We start from the raw sequence: 16,358 nt of genomic DNA, 5'->3' as shown, positions 1-16,358 counted from the left end.
ATACAGCAGCAGGTGCCATTGGCTACCGCTGCTGTCAAAGTCAGTGAGCCAATGAGGAGAGAGGGGGGCAGCAGCTCAGCTCGGGTGCCCCGATAGCAAACTGTTTACTGTGGGATCACTCAGCAGGAGGGAGGGGCTAGGAGCACTAGTGAGGAAGCCGAGAAGAGGAGGAGGATCTGGGCTGTGCAGTGGTTTTGTATTATATTGTTAAAACTTTAATATCACTTTAAGGCAACCCTTTCACCTTCTCAATATTTACAGAAACCATAGCTACATTTAACTATTAATCTTCTAAACCAGGGGTTTCCAAACAAAGGGCCAGTTTACTATTTGTTTAGACTTACGGGGGGCCAGACTGTGGCCACTGGGAGCTGATCATCGATGTCATTGGTAGGAACTGTGCTCCAACGTTGGTGTCATTGGGAGGAATTAGCCCTTCATTGGGGTCAGTGAATAAAATAGTGCCCCAAGGGCCAGATAAAACCACAGAAGGGCCGCGTAGGTCCCCCGGCCAGCAGTTTAGAGACTACTGTTCTAAACAACTGACTGCATCATCAGATAAGGTAAACTGTGCCAGTCTGTCCATCAAGACACCAAATTAGTTCCCCATTGTGAGCCACCATCTTGGCTAAGTGAAGAAAGTGAAGCCAGGCTGTACTGTATATAAAAGTACACCTATCAGAAGTGCCATAAATAATTAAACTCCAAGAATTTGACAAACTATACGCTTGCAGTGCAGTCCCACCACACTGCAAGAGTTAAATGCTCATTTCTGGCTAGAGGCAGAAGAATAAGGAATAAAAAGGTATCCTTTTTTTCTTGCTCCAGCGAGGTCCCTCTGGTCCCATGGAGCCCAAACTCTAAATTAATCCCACACAACTACCCCCTCCATGTACAATATAGGGTTAATATCACTGCACTGTACATGCTGACACAGAGAGAAGGACCACAGCCCGGAGTGCCAGGGAAAAGATGGAGCTGGCCAAGGTGGTCTTAAGTAAAGTAGAGAAGTATTAATTAATGGCACTCCTGACAGGTGTACTTTTACATAAGTCTGGCTTCACTTTCAGCTTTAAATGCATTTTAATTGCAACCAATAGCAACATTTATTTAGATATCAGCCCCTGCACAGCAGCTTTTAGAACAGAAATAGCGGCCATCTCTAAGAGCCAATCAGGCTCAGCTACAGTGTACATGAACCAACAAGGACACATTGACAGAAGGAGAAAGCGGAGTGATGACTCACCAGTGTGCAAACACCGGACTGAGACAGCGTTCTCCACCACGCTGTACTGATGCTGCTGCAATGCTGTTCAGCTAGGCTTGTGATCAAGGTTTTCTTGTTAAACAAAACTTAACATTTTGGCAAATGCAAAAGCGGATGCACAGTATGTGTATTGCAATTGTGTATCTACCTGCAACTTTGATTCAGATCTATTCACACGGCTCCAAAACAATAAGGCGATACCACCCTTCTCCTGCGCTTGAAATCCAAGCCCCCCGACCACACTCCCCACGGGACTCACAACTGGCGTCTCAGATGGCCAAGGTCCTGCTGCCCAAAACGGACTGGGGTAGTCCACCGACACTAGAGACAAAGAAAAACAAAGAAAGGGGGCACCGACCTAGCGCACCATCCTCATCAACAGGCTCCATTCATGCAACATGCAAAAATGGCCACTCACAAACACAGGTGAAAATAGATCACATCGAGCTCAGTTGCTCAAATGTCAAGAGTAGTCCATTATTTAGTCCATATCCGATAAGATGACGGCTGACGCGTTTCGAGGCTTAACCTCTTCCTCAGAGCCAGTGGTGTGGCTCTGAGGAAGAGGTTAAGCCTCGAAACGCATCAGCCGTCATCTTATCGGATATGGACTAAATAATGGACTACTCCTGACATTTGAGCAACTGAGCTTGATGTGATCTATTTTCACCTGTGTTTGTGAGTGGCCATTTTTGCATGTTGCATGAATGGAGCCTGTTGATGAGGATGGTGCGCTAGGTCGGTGCGCCCTTTCTTTGTTTTTCTTTGTCTCTATTCACACGGCTGGCTGCCGACAAAACTCTTCAAATTCTTGGCAGTTGAGAAACTTCCTACATGTACACACTGTGTGTAAACAGCCATGGCCAACATTGGACCCATGTTCTGTTCAGCTAAATGGTTACCAGCAATCAGGATCTCAGACAGTTTGTGTCAGGGGGCGGCATTTCCGGTCGCACACAAGTTGGGCACAGCTAATTGCCCAGTTTGTATCTGACTATAGCACAGAGTGCTGCTGCGTCCAGTGCAGAGTTTAGCTGCATCTGAATGCTGCAGTCCAGCCGCCTATCTGAAAAAGACAAGGACTGTATACAATGTGACCCTTGAGATATGCTCACAAATTCCAGCATACTCAGTAATCCTTTTGCTTTTATAAAACACAACAATAAGGTGTTCTAAAAGAACATGTTACAACTTGCTGCAGCTAACCAACTTCCAACTGTCATTTTCCAGAACAATTTAAAAATAAATGCAAACGTGCAAATTTGTTACTATGGGACATTATATAGAACATATTTCCTGCACATACATACAGGAGACCTTGTGTTTTAAAATAGCCAAAATCAAATGGATATTACAAGGCTTGCATTAATGACAGGTATGTGTCACACCGGGTTACATACACACCACAGTAATATGGGTACGAGTCAGTTCTGTAGTTTATACCGCCTGCACCCGTTACCACATCTTCCCTGTCTATCTGACCAGCAGTGAAAAGGCTTTAAGGATGTGAACTTAATCCCATCAACCACCCTTGATCCAGACATGGCATCATCTGATCAAAGCTTATACCCAGGCAGCCGCCGAAGCCCATTTGGTTTTGTATTCTTCGACTGACTTAAAGCCTGAGATTCTGTTCACTGATCACGGGCTTTACATAGCCAGGACAAGAACTTGGTTTGCAAATCTAATGAAATACAATTCTTTTAAATCCTTTTATTATTAGCCTGCAAAACGCACAAATTCAGTTACGCTTTTAATCACTGAGAGATAAAAAATTGAATTTCACCTTTCTCTTGGCTATAATATTGAAAATGGTAACTGGATTAATAGAAATTATTTTCAGAGACCATAAATTTTGAGTCCTTATTGTAGTGTTTACCTAAAGGCCCATTCAAACTAGCACAATATGCTGACGTGTTATTGTCCATTGTGTTGTACATTAAAGTGACATTTAGAGTCGGTCCACACTAGCGCGACTTGTCAGCCTGACAAGTCGCGCTCCCTCGCGGTCCATTGACCGCTACAGGACCCGTTCTAATAAGTCGCTCCGACTTAGAAAAAGTGTCCTGTACTACTTCGGGGCGACCTCGGAGCGACTTGCATAGACTTCCATTATGTGAAGTCCCTGCAAGTCGCTCCGAAGTCGTGGTGCATGGTAATGCACAAGTCGCCCCCGAAGTAGTAAGGAGTCGTGTCGCCCTAATGTGAACCGGCTCTAAAAGGTTCTTTCTTTTTCTAAATAACAAAACATGTTATACTTACCTTCTGTGTGCAGTGGTTTTGGACAGAGCTGCTCCGGTCCTCCTCTTCTCTGGTTTCCTGCCATAACTCCAAACCTCTCCTTTCTGCCAAGTGCCCCCATAGCAAGCAGTTTGCTATGGGGGCACACACAGAGCGTGGCTCGGCCCCACCTCCGCTCCATCATTGGTTCACTGGCTGTCATTGGCAGTAGTGGGTGCCAATGGTTACTGCTGTTGTCTAAGCCAATGAGGCTCTCCTGCACAATCGCTGGATCAGGCTCGGGGGGGGGGGGGGGGGGGACAGGGGACAAACACAGATGTTTTTCACTTTCATGCATAAAATGCATGAAGGTAAAAAACCTTGAGCCTTAACAACTACTACTTTAACGTGCATTGCATCAGGGCAGCCCAATCATTTGAATGGGCTGCCTAATACAACAGACCAGAATGCAGCACACTAGTGTGAATGGGATCTAAAGCAATATTTAGCCTACACCAATAGCGAGGACATCATCCAACTTTGGTCAGAACTGCACAGTTTATTTTTATCTACAGATGCCCCTTATCTGTATAGGCCATTTTTTGGTAAAGGTGAACTATGCCTTTAAGCAGCAGTCATGTGACACTTCTGCCCCAAGTCTTCCGTTTCCTTCCTGCTTGGGTGCTTCTTTGTGTGTCCACAATAGGTGGATAGGTGGGCACCTCATAATGGGTGGGCGCAGGTAGAGCCCCTCTCAGGAGAGAAGAGACTGAAGTTATCACAGGGAAGCAGTAGGGGACTGGTGGTAAGAGACCCAAATGGTGGGCAAGGGACCCAAATGGTGGGCAAGGGACCTAAATGGGGGACTTAGGTGAGGTTTGCGATTTTTGTGGAGTAAGCATAAAAATAAAAAAAAATAAAACAGACTATGAGCCTAGGTTAGAAGTGGTGAGAGGGAGAGGTGGTAAAAAGTTAGTTTTAACCCAGAATGAGCTTTAAACTTATCATTTCTGACTGTCCGCATTACAAAAATATATTTATTGTAGTTTTGATTTGAGAACTGTAGTCCAAATCTTTTATTGATCTGTTAAATGCACACAAATGGATTTCTACAGCTAAGTCACCCCATCTCTAGTCTGGCCAAGATTAGAAGCTTGATCTTGGAATTACCAAATTCAGACAAGACTAAACAAGCATTATATTCTGAATACACCGGGACACACACACTTTTTTTTTTTTATGCTGATCAGAGTGGTTTTAACAATCAATGTACCTGAAGAGCATGAATAGTAATCTGAGTAATATGAGCTTGTCTGTTAGTTGCAGTGACATTTAGAACCAGGTCACAGGACCTAAAATTAGAAACTAAACGCGCAGGTAACGCTAGTTGCTATGTAACAATGTATCTCAAGATATGCATGCTTCCCAAAACACAATAGGTTTCTACAACTTGTGGACTGTGCTTTTTCCAAAGCTTTGTAAAATTACAATACCGATAAAGAATACCTAGAAAATTCCAACCAAATGACATCTCTCTAGTGGCACTTTTCCACTGCAAGTACCGGCTCGGCACTACTCGGCCCTGCTTGGCCCGGTTTGCTTTTCCACTGCTGGTACCGCATGGTACGGTGTTGGAACGGTACGGTACGGTATGGTTTGCTTTTCCACTAAAGTAGTACTAAAGTTAAGTGGGTGGGATAACAACGGGGTGGGTGGGATTCTCTGACCAATCAGTGGCTAGTAGTGACTGCATGCAAAGGATTGTGGGATATGGTACCGGGTATGGTACCTCTTGGAACCACAATCGAGGTGGTACTGTTTTTGAGAGCCGTTCCGTTCGGTTCCATGCAGTGGAAAAGCACCGCCGTACCGTTCCTACACCATACCATGCGGTACCAGCAGTGGAAAAGCACAAAAGCGAGCCGAACCGTACGGTTCCATGCAGTGGAAAAGCGCCATAGTAGTGTACATGGAATGCGCCAGACTCTTGACATGCAGAAGGCTTTGTGACAACTAAAAGAAGAAACCAAGGGAACAATAACGTCATACATAACAATAAGCTTGTGTATATGGTCATTTCGGAGCGCTCTCTGACATGTGTTTTCGAATTAATTTGGAAGATTTTTAATTTGTAATAGGATCTTTTATTGCAATGTTGTCAGGCATCTATAATGGAACTCATAAACTAACATACAACCTTTGCATGTTCTTTACTGCTGTGTTCCAACTGTTTTTATATTCTTATAGAAATCTAAGGAAATGCACAGCAATTTCATCTTAAAGTGGTACTCAAAATAAAACAACATGATCAAGATCTCAGTTATATCCAATTATTCCAAATATAGGAAAAATGGCAGCTCATGTTTTTTCCGTAATCTCTTCTTCTCCAGCCTGACTGGACAATTAAAAAACAGGAGACTGATAACGTAACCCCTGTGCTTTCCCTTCCAATAAGCATGTTCTTTGTTACGGTACAGAGGCCATTCACGGGATAAATAATTTCTTCTGACAGGAATAACAAATTGACAACTCATTTGAGTGGATTTCGATCAATGGTAAAGATAGGTTTGCAAATGAATCGATCCCATCTCTGTTTCTACCATGTAATCTCAGTATCTGTTCAATCTAAATACAATATCCATGAACAAATTTATTTATTTATTTTTTTTTTGGTACTTTTATAGCGCTGTCAATTTACGCAGCGCTTTACATATACAATGTACATTCACATCAGTCCCTGCCCTCAAGGAGCGTGCAATCTAATCATGTCAGTTCTACCAATCAAATCGAATTAGAGCCTAACTGGATCAGAAGGAAGTTAGGGCTATTAGATTATTTGAAGATGTGATCATTTTGATTAAATTGCACTTCTTTTCAGTAAAAAAAAAAAAAAAAGGAAGTTAGGCATACAAAAGTGTGTAAGGTAATAAAGCTGACTGGGCCGTCCTTTGATCTCCCTGGATTACTGAAGGTGGACATCAAAAAAAGATTCGACACAAATGCTAGTGGAATATAAAAATTATTTTAATGATTTTTTTTTGTAAATAAGTTAAATTCCATTTTTTATACTTAACTGAAATTTAATTAAAGAAAAAAAAAAAAAAAAAAAAAATCACTCAAAGTAAATGAGAACCGTTTTTAGAACATCGAGACCATATGTTCTTTGTCTATTATTCCTTCATAGCAAGCAAGTATCAGGAGTTGGGCTATAAAGTGCCCACCCATTGGTATAGGATCCCAGCCCTGTTGAGAAAACTCTACCCCGAAGAGTTGAACGTGCTCTCGCTGCAAGGAGGAGGGGGGGGGGGCACTATCCTCCTCCTGTTTTGGTCCTGTAAAAAGCTAGCCGACTATTGGTCTTAAGTCAGGGAGATTATCAAACATCTGACTGATTTCGACTAAGGCTGGCCATACACTATACAATTTTCTTATTCAATTTCCTTTAGATTTACCTTAAACTATGTAGTGCAAGGGCCTGCCTGATTGCATACAAATTGAAAGTTTGTAGGTTTGACCCTATATTACATGGTTTTGGTAAATCTAAAGGAAAGTTGCACAAGAAAATTGTATAGTGTATGGCCAGCCTTAGGGGGTAGACTCAGACAGGTACTTACTGCACCACTCTGACCTTTCTAGAAAACGATAAAAAAAAAATAAAAAAAATCCTATGTTGGTCTAACTGTTGAATGCTGCTTGAGCCTGTATACCGCTACTCTGGAAGGAGACCTCCCCTTCGCTCTCCTTGTGGTTTAAAAAAAAAAATTGCCAAATTCACTTAAAATGGAAAGGAGCATTGCCACAATCCAGGGCAAGGAGGAGAAATTCAGCCGTAGGTGGTTCTACTGGACCCTCTTTTCCTGCTCAAGGGAAAACAAGTCGACCATACACTCGGGGGAGTGAGATTTCCCTCTCCCTCCCCCTCCCTTTCTTGACGGTCTTCCTTTTTCTCTCTTTTGTCAATATGGTTCTATCTATTTAGAACCATGAGAACCATGTAGAGAGTTTGTTTTTTGGGTTTTATAATGTTGTCACAAAATTCAGATGGGATGCATATTTTCTTTAGCTCTCTGATCTATGCTCTGTCCCTGAAGGCAGATTTTACATTCTATGGAGAGAAAAGATTTTTGTTCTATTTATTCTGCCATTATGTCTTTGAAATGGCTTATGTTGAATTCTTAAGGCTACGTTCACATGTGGGCGCAGCGGATCGCGGGCAGAATCACCGCGATCTGGAAATCATTGCAGATCGCGGGACGCCAGTGCGTTGCCCGTGATTTGGAACCCCAAACACTGTGCGATGCTGCCGCAATTTCCACCTGCCGAATCACGGTAACATCGCACAAACAAAATCGCGGGACGCATGATGCCCAAAAATGGTACAAGAGCTTTTTTGGGGCGTCATGCATCCCGAGACTTTGTTTGCGCGATGTTACCGCGATTCGGCAGGCGGAAATCGCGGCAACATCGCAGAGCCTTTGGGGTGCCATTGCAAATCATGGGCAACGCACAGGCCTCCCGCAATTTGCAATGATTTCCGGATTGCGGGCAGAATCGCTGTGATTCTGCACGCGATCCGCTACGCCCACATGTGAACATAGCCTTAACCACATTTGAAGCATTCCCATCTGTATGTAAAATTGTTAAATAGAGTAATAAAAAAAAAAAAACTAAGCTGTTCCACTTGTGTCTAGTATCCTTCAGATGCTGACATATCTGTACACTTCTACCACAACAGTAACATGGAGGCTGCTACTAACGCCGACTTCTGATGATAGTGAAATGGGGTTAGGAGTAAAATAGTAAAATGTGGGTTTAGGAGATTTGCAAATCATTGCTTACTATTTTTTTGTTTGCATAAGATATAGCCAGATATAGCCCTGGGGCTCCAATTTGCTCAGGCCTGCTCTGGAGTAACCCTGCTTGAAAGACTTTTACATAGCATCCCAACTTTTTGGGTATTGGGGTTGTACTTATTTTGGACCTTGGAGAGTCTGCAAGTAGGTAAATATATAGAAAACAAACACCTGGTGCTAGGAATAATAATAGGTACAACTGCTCAATGCTTTCAGATTAGGGGGGAGGGTGGTAAGGAGGCAATAGAACACCTCGCTGCGTGTCAAATGCCCTCTGAAAAGCACCGTGACTGGAAAGAAACAACTGTGGAGATTTCTGCAGATCCTAACCTGGAGTAAAGAGCAGGCGCACGGATCCTGGGGTTTGCAGTGTGCAAGCGCTGACGCAGGAAGAACTTGGCTGAGTAGCATGGTGATGGGAGAATGTTAGGACATCTCCTAGGCAATGTTATCGCACCAGAAATAAGCCTGATCAGCTCCTCAGGCTTTCTCCTACCAGTTCTTTCAGCCCTGCACACATCGTCAGCTTCCACAGTGAGAAAGGTTCAGAGAGACACGCCGTCAGTGAAGGCATTGGGGGCCAGATAGGGACAACCAAAGAGCCAGATATAGCCCTGGGGCTCCAATTTGCTCTGGAGTAACCGTGCTTGAAAAAAACTGGTCTAATGCAAGCTGCCTCTGGTTCTATCTTCATTAAAGCCAAAAGAAAATGCATCATGGGTGGTACTGCAGGATAAGCATAATGTATGTCATTCATGTGGCTGCTCATCCTACTGGAACCTTTACATTTCTCATACACCTAACTTCAATTCACTCACCAATATGTTCAAACTGCTACCTGATGCCGTCTTACTTTATAAGAGATCAGTGCGATTCTATCCCTGGAGAGCAGAGTGTCAAGGATTTTACAGCAGTAGATCAGCTAAGAGGCTTTGCAAAGGTAAAAAATACACAACCTACTAAAGCTAAATACTGCAGCTATAGGCGACATCAACACTGCATGCATTTAAAAAAATACAAGATGCAGCAGTGAGTTCACCAAGGCCTCACATAATTTACACAGCTGACCTACTTTATATATTGTATAAGGGGAAAAAATGTAAGCTAACATGAGATGAGATCACACCATTTACCCATTCCATACATTTTATACAGCATTTTTTGCAAAAAACATAAAGCAAGTCTATGCCCAAATGGCACATATAAGACCCCCCCCCCCCCCCAGTCTAGTGTGTAGTTGGTCCCTCCAGGTGTTATAAAGCACCCAGACCCAGGAAAATGGGGCTCTTGTGGTCGGTGGCTTCTCTCTACCCCTATCAGCCCATTACTTTGATAGGCAATCTCTGTAACCAAAACTGAGACGCTGGGGAAGCAAGGTTGGCACTAGCATCTTCACACACATTTCTGCCCATGACCATAATGTTCTGCTAACCCTGGCAGGTCTAGCTTTTGGGTATGTGTATGCACATTTATTGTGCATTTTGGAGTGAATGAATTAGCATGTGCTGCATAGGGGTTCATTACAAAAATGAGTTATCGCTAAACTGATCAAGGGAAAAATTGTACAAATGTAATGAGCAATTCAGTTTTAAATAAATTAAGCCCTTCTGTGATCGTGCCGAGCATGCGACCCTGTGTTCACTATGCAGAGCGGCAGTGGCTCAGGACCCAGAAGACAGCGATGATCACTGTGGTGGAGATACTACAATGATTTCCAACTTCCACAATGATCCCCCAGGTATGGCACATTGATATTTATATTGGTCCAAGCTGGACCAAAATACGTATGCAATAAATTCCATACCTAGAGGTCAACTTTTAAAATAGTTAAAGTACAGTAAAACCTTGGATTGCGAGCATAATTCGTTCCGGAAGCATGCTTGTAATCCAAAGCACTCTTATATCAAAGCAAGTTTCCCCATAAGAAATAATGGAAACTAAGATGATTCGTTCCACAACCATTTATTCATAAATCCTTCAATTTATAGTCCATATAAAAAGATTATAGCAATGGGATAGGTTATATAACCATAAAATGTCCATCCACAAATAGCCGCTTCCACAAGGGGATTGGAAGCAAAATCCAGCAGGAGCTACAGAGTATCAAAAGAGAAGAGAGGCGCCTCGAAGTGTAGCAAAATGGTTCCATTTAATGAAGGTACAACATTTAGCAACTCACATGGTTGATGAATAAAACAGGCACATCTAAGGATGCAGGCATCCGGGGTAAAGCTGTCCACATAGACCATCTTCTGAACCACCGGCTGCTAGTCTGTAATCCTGATCGGGAAGACCACCCTGGAGTAAAGCGATCTGATAGCGAGGGGCAGCATGGAAGGGATGACGTAGATGGTGGTGCGGAGGATGGTCTATGTGGACAGCTTTACCCCTGATGCCTGCATCCTTAGATGTGCCTGTTTTAATCATCAACCACGTGATTTGCTAAATGTTGTACCTTCATTAAATGTAACCATATTGCTACACTTAGAAGCGCCTCTCTTCTTCTTTTATACTCAGCTGTGACTTGAGGCTACTTGTATATCAAGACATTGCTTGTATATCAAGTCAAAATTTATTTGAAAATTTTGCTTGTCTTGCAAAGCGCTCTTAAACCAAGTTACTCTCAAACCAAGGTTTTACTGTATATACATAAAAAGTAATTGCATGGTATATAATAAAATATCATATACAAGATTTTTCATGTATAGGAGGTAAATCATGTATAGAGGCAAATCATACCAGACATTGCTGACGTTCACAATATGGGATAAAACCAATGCTTAAAAGAAACTGCAGTTGTAAGCATACAGTATAGAGACTTTCCATTGTGCAAAGGTGTAAAAAAAAAAAAAAAAAAAAAAAAAAAGCACAAGACTACATAAAATCATGCGTTTTGTGTATCATCCAATTGAAAGGTTCTGCGCAAATTTGCTAATTTTTTTTTTTTTTTTTAATAAAAAGGCATACAACTCAATTGTTTATGAAATTTATAAATGTTCTACTTAATTATTGCAATACTACAATGTATGTTTTACAGATTCAACTGCATTCATGTCACTCTCGTATACAAAAGATTTATGTTTCTACTATACTTTTTCGATTTGTTTTGTTAAACTTTGAAAATTTAATAAAAACCATTGAAAGAAAAAAAAAAAAAAAAGGCATTCAAAAGAAACCAAGGAATGCATTAATGTATTCATTAAAACATATTTAGATGTAACTAATGTAAGTACAGTACCTGAATTTACCTTGGTGACAGCCTCTTAGAATCTCTTAGGGCTCTTTCACATGGTCCGCGGATGTGTGCTGCTCAGCGGGGATCGATCCGCCGATCTCCGCTGAGCCGGCGGATGACAGCTGCGTCTCCGCTTGCAGTGTGGAGAGGGAGGTGTCACAGCTCCCGCTGCTCTCTATGGGGGATCGGATGAGAGCGGACCGCCTGTCCGCTCTCATCCGATCCCCAGGACAGATGGAAAAAATAGGGTTTCCATCCGTCCGGATTTCAAGGACAGGATCGGATGCGGATGGCAGCGGGTGTCAGCGGACATGTCTCCACTGACATCCGCTGCTCCATAGGGTTGAATGGGCATCCGATCAGATCCGCCTAAAAAACTGACAGACGGATTTGATCGGAACGCCCGTGTGAAAGAGCCCTTACACAGTAAAACTTAGGAAGAGGAGTGGGTTAAATGGGAACCAATAAGGAGTGCTGCATTGCACATGTGACTAACAAGGAGTATGCTGACAGGAGAAGAGAGCAGAAGGAAGAGTGCACAAGTCTGCGGCTTCTCAATTATTGTCCAATTACAGACTACAATACTGAAAAGTCAAGTGAGGGCTTCGTACATCTCAACAATGATTGCAAAGAAATAGAAATCTTTTGTAATTAAAAACAAATCACAAAATCATCTGGTTTTCAACCACATACTTTGCCCTTTGCCTATAGTTCAGCTTTAAAAGGCAAGAATGCCCCATTTTGTTTAACTGCATCACAAAGAACTAGACGAATAGAAATACATGGGATTTAGGTTGCTTTCACACAGATCGTTTTTTTTTTTTTTGCAGTAAAAAAATGCTGGAGAAAAATGCATGACTATTAAATCCTATGAAACTCTTCACACTGGTCAGTTGCATGCCTGTTGTGTTTTTCAAAGTCCTGCGAGCTGCATTTTTGGTGCATATTTGATGTGGTTAAAAAAAAAAACAAAAAAAAAAAAAAAAAAACAAATACCTCCCCATTAAAATGAATAGAAACGGCATCAAAAACAAGGCAAAAAATGCATTAAAAAAGGCACTCGCGGTTGGGGTTTTAGTGCTTTTTTTTGAGTCAAATGTTTTTTTTTTTTTTTAATAGGTGCAAAATGCACTGGAAACGCGACAAAAAACATGTTTTTGCAATGGAAAAGTGCGAAAGTAGCCTTTAAACTTGAAATGCATGGTTTTACTGCAAGAAAACTGAGCCTTCTGCATGCAGGATGGGGGGGTCAGAAGTACAGTGCATTGAAAAATGATTCTTACCCCCCTGGGAATTTTCCACATTTTTCATGTTACAACCAAAAACTTAAATGCATTTTATTTGGATTTTAGGTGATAGACCAACACAAAGTGGCACATAATTGTGAAGTGAAAGGAAAATGATAAATGGTTTTCAAAATTTTTACAAAATAATATCTGAAAAGTGTGGCATACATTTGTATTCAGCCCCCTTTACTCCCGATACCCCTAACTAAAATCTAGGGGAACCAATTGCCCTCAGAAGTCACCTAATTAGTAAATAGAGTCCACCTGTGTGTAATTTCATCTCATTATAAATACAGCTGCTATGTAAAGCCCTCAGAGGTTTGTTAGAACCTTAGTGAACAAACAGCATCATGAAGACCAAGGAACACACCAGATAGGTTAAGGATTAGGTTGTAGAGAAGTTTAAAGCAGGGTTAGGTTATAAAATATATAAAAAAAATATTATAAAAAAAATATCCGAAAGCTTTGAACATCTCACAGAGCACTGTTCAATCCCATCATCTGAAAATGGAAAGATTATGGCACAACTGCAAATCTACTAAGACATGGCCGTCCCCCTAGACTGACAGACTGGGTAAGGAGAGTATTAATCAGAGAAGCAGCCAAGAGGCCCATGGTAACTCTGGAGGAGCTGCAGAGATCCACAGCTCAGGTGGGAGAATCTGTCCACAGGACAACGAATAGGCCGGGTTCACATATATGCGAATTGAATGCGGGGAAATTCCTATGACAGGCAAGTGTGACCAGTTCACACAGGTCCGAGGCAGCCTCGGTAAGGATTGTAGAAGGGTCCTCTGCATGTTTTGGTTTGGTTCAGATGCAAATTTAGGCAAAAAAAAAAAAATTATTGGACGTGAATCATACCTGAACCAGTAAACAGACACGCATTGGACCCCAGGCACAAACCCGCGGCCACACATATGTGAACCCCGCTCTATTCATGCACTCCACAAATCTGGCCTTTATAGAAAAGTGGCAAGAAGCCATTATTGAAAGAAAATAAGAAGTTGCAGTTTGCAAGAAACCATGTGGGGGGACACAGCAAACATGTGGAAGAAGGTGCTCCGGTCAGATGAGACCAAAAGTCTTTTTGGTCTCAAACTTTTTGGCCTAAAAAAACGCTATCTGTGGCAGAAAACTAACACTGCACATCACCCTGAACACACCATGCCCACTGTGAAACATGGTGGTGGCATCATGTTGTGGGGATGCTTTTCTTCAGCAGGGACAGGGAAGCTGGTCAGAGTTGATGGGAAGATGGATGGAGCCAAATACAGGGCAATCTTAGGAGAAAACATGTTAGAGTCTGCAAAAGACCTGAGACTGGGGCGGAGGTTCACCTTCCAGCAGGACAACGACCCTAAACATACAGCCAGAGCTAAAATGGAATGGTTTAGATCAAAGCATATTCATGTGTTAGCATGGGCCAGCCAAAGTCCAGAACTAAATCCAATTGAGAATCTGCGGCAAGACTTGAAAATTGCTGTTTACAGACTATCCAATCTTACAGAGCTGGAGCTATTTTGCAAAGAAGAATGGGCAACAATTTCACTCTCTAGATGTGCAAAGCTGGTAGAGACATCCCCAAAAAGACTTGCAGCTATAATTGCAGAGAAAGGTGGTTCTATAAAGTATTAACTCCGGGGACTGAATACAAATGCACGCCACACTTTTCACATATTTGTAAAAAAATTTTTGGAAACCGTTTACCATTTTCCTTCCACTTCACAATTATGTGCCACTTTGTGTTGGTCTCAGGGCCGGCCCTACCATGGGTCCCGGTGGGACCATGGGACCCAGGCGGCACTTAAGAGAGGGGCGGCCACCGGCCGCCTCTTTTCTTCTGCGGCTCGAGTAAAGCCCGTACACGTTCCGCGCCATTTTCAAATCTGAAGCCTCGGGAACAGATAAGTGACACTCCTCCACGGTCACACTACCTGCTGTTATGCGGGCATACTACAGAAGATGCAGTGCCATGTACAATGCCTGCAGCCCCGCAGTCTCCTGTACCATGCCCGCAGCCTCCTGTACCATGCTCGCAGCCCCGCAGTCTCCTGTACCATGCTCGCAGCCCCGCAGTCTCCTGTACCATGCCCGCAGCCCCGCAGTCTCCTGTACCATGCCCGCAGCCCCGCAGTCTCCTGTACCATGCCCGCAGCCCCGCAGTCTCCTGTACCATGCCCGCAGCCCCGCAGTCTCCTGTACCATGCCCGCAGCCCCGCAGTCTCCTGTACCATGCCCGCAGCCCCGCAGTCTCCTGTACCATGCTCGCAGCCCCGCAGTCTCCTGTACCATGCTCGCAGCCCCGCAGTCTCCTGTACCATGCTCGCAGCCCCACAGTCTCCTGTACCATGCCCGCAGCCCCGCATTCTCCTGTACCATGCCCGCAGCCCTGCAGTCTCCTGTACCATGCTCGCAGCCCTGCATTCTCCTGTACCATGCCTACAGCCCTGCATTCTTCTGTACTGCAGGGCACTGTGGCACTATAGACAGTAGAAAGCCTGGTGCGCTCATCTGCCCAGTGTCTACTGCTCTGTCCTGCTCCTGCTGTCACTCCGTACACACACACACACACACACCCCACTAACTGCTTTCATAGTCCTATAGAATGTGGGGGCCTTTTGGAGGGCGTGAATTTTTTTTTTTGGGGGGGGGGGGGATGGGTGGGGGGCAGCATTTCATTCTTGGACCCAGGCAGCACAATGTCTTGGGCCAGCCCTGGTGAGTCTATCACATAAAATCCCAATAAAATACATTTACATTTTTGGCTGTAACATGACAAAATGTGGAAAATTTCAAGAGGTATGAATACTTTTTCAAGGCACTGTAATTGTCTGAAAACTTGCTCAAGGTCAGTAACTCCACAAGTAGCAAAGCTTAAATTAAGATGACAGTCCTGTAGCTTTAAACGCTTACATACAGCTGAGCAATGACAGCATTGATACTTCTGTCCTCTTAAGTTCCCTTTCAGTAATGTAATGGCAAACTACTGAATGAGGTTAAAAAAAAAGCACGCAAAACTATGTAAAATCCCTTAATAAAATGAGACAAATCTCTTATTCCGCCTAAACCTTGTCCTCGAATGGTGGCAATACACGTAACTATCTGATTGAATCTTTGAATTATGGAGACACAAACTGTGTCAATCGATTTTGAGCAAAAAAAAAAAAAAGTTATGAATGGTCAAAATGTAAAATCTAATTGTAGGAAAGAAGACAGATTGACAGGATCACTAAAGTGGAGTACACACTATAAGAAAAGCGGACGAAAGATCGACCGATTTTCCTCGTTGTTTCACAGCAAAGCAGAACCGATGAAAGAAAATTTGTACAAAAATTCTCGTACGACAAAGGCTTTTTTATTTGTTGTTTATTGTTTCTGGTCATGTGCAGTCTCTTTTCTTGTACAAAAACGGTGCACTTTAAACGAAAATCATTTGTTCTTTGAGAATTTTCGTACAACTCGGCTGTAGAAAGTTGTGTACACACTATACGAAA

At 42.9% G+C, this 16,358-nt stretch overlaps 1 protein-coding gene across 4 annotated transcripts in view; it reads right to left on the bottom strand.

Moving 5' to 3' along the window:
- The window catches only part of PTPDC1 (protein tyrosine phosphatase domain containing 1), a gene marked incomplete at its 5' end in the record, with an annotated part of 164,202 nt that overhangs the window by 139,525 nt on the left and 8,319 nt on the right, over nucleotides 1-16,358 (bottom strand). The window lies entirely within an intron of this gene.

The sequence above is a fragment of the Pelophylax lessonae genome, assembly GCF_965119305.1.
Source record: "Pelophylax lessonae genome assembly, chromosome: 8".
NCBI classification, from domain to species: Eukaryota; Metazoa; Chordata; class Amphibia; order Anura; family Ranidae; genus Pelophylax; species Pelophylax lessonae.
This window is presented reverse-complemented; position numbering and strand designations above follow the sequence as displayed.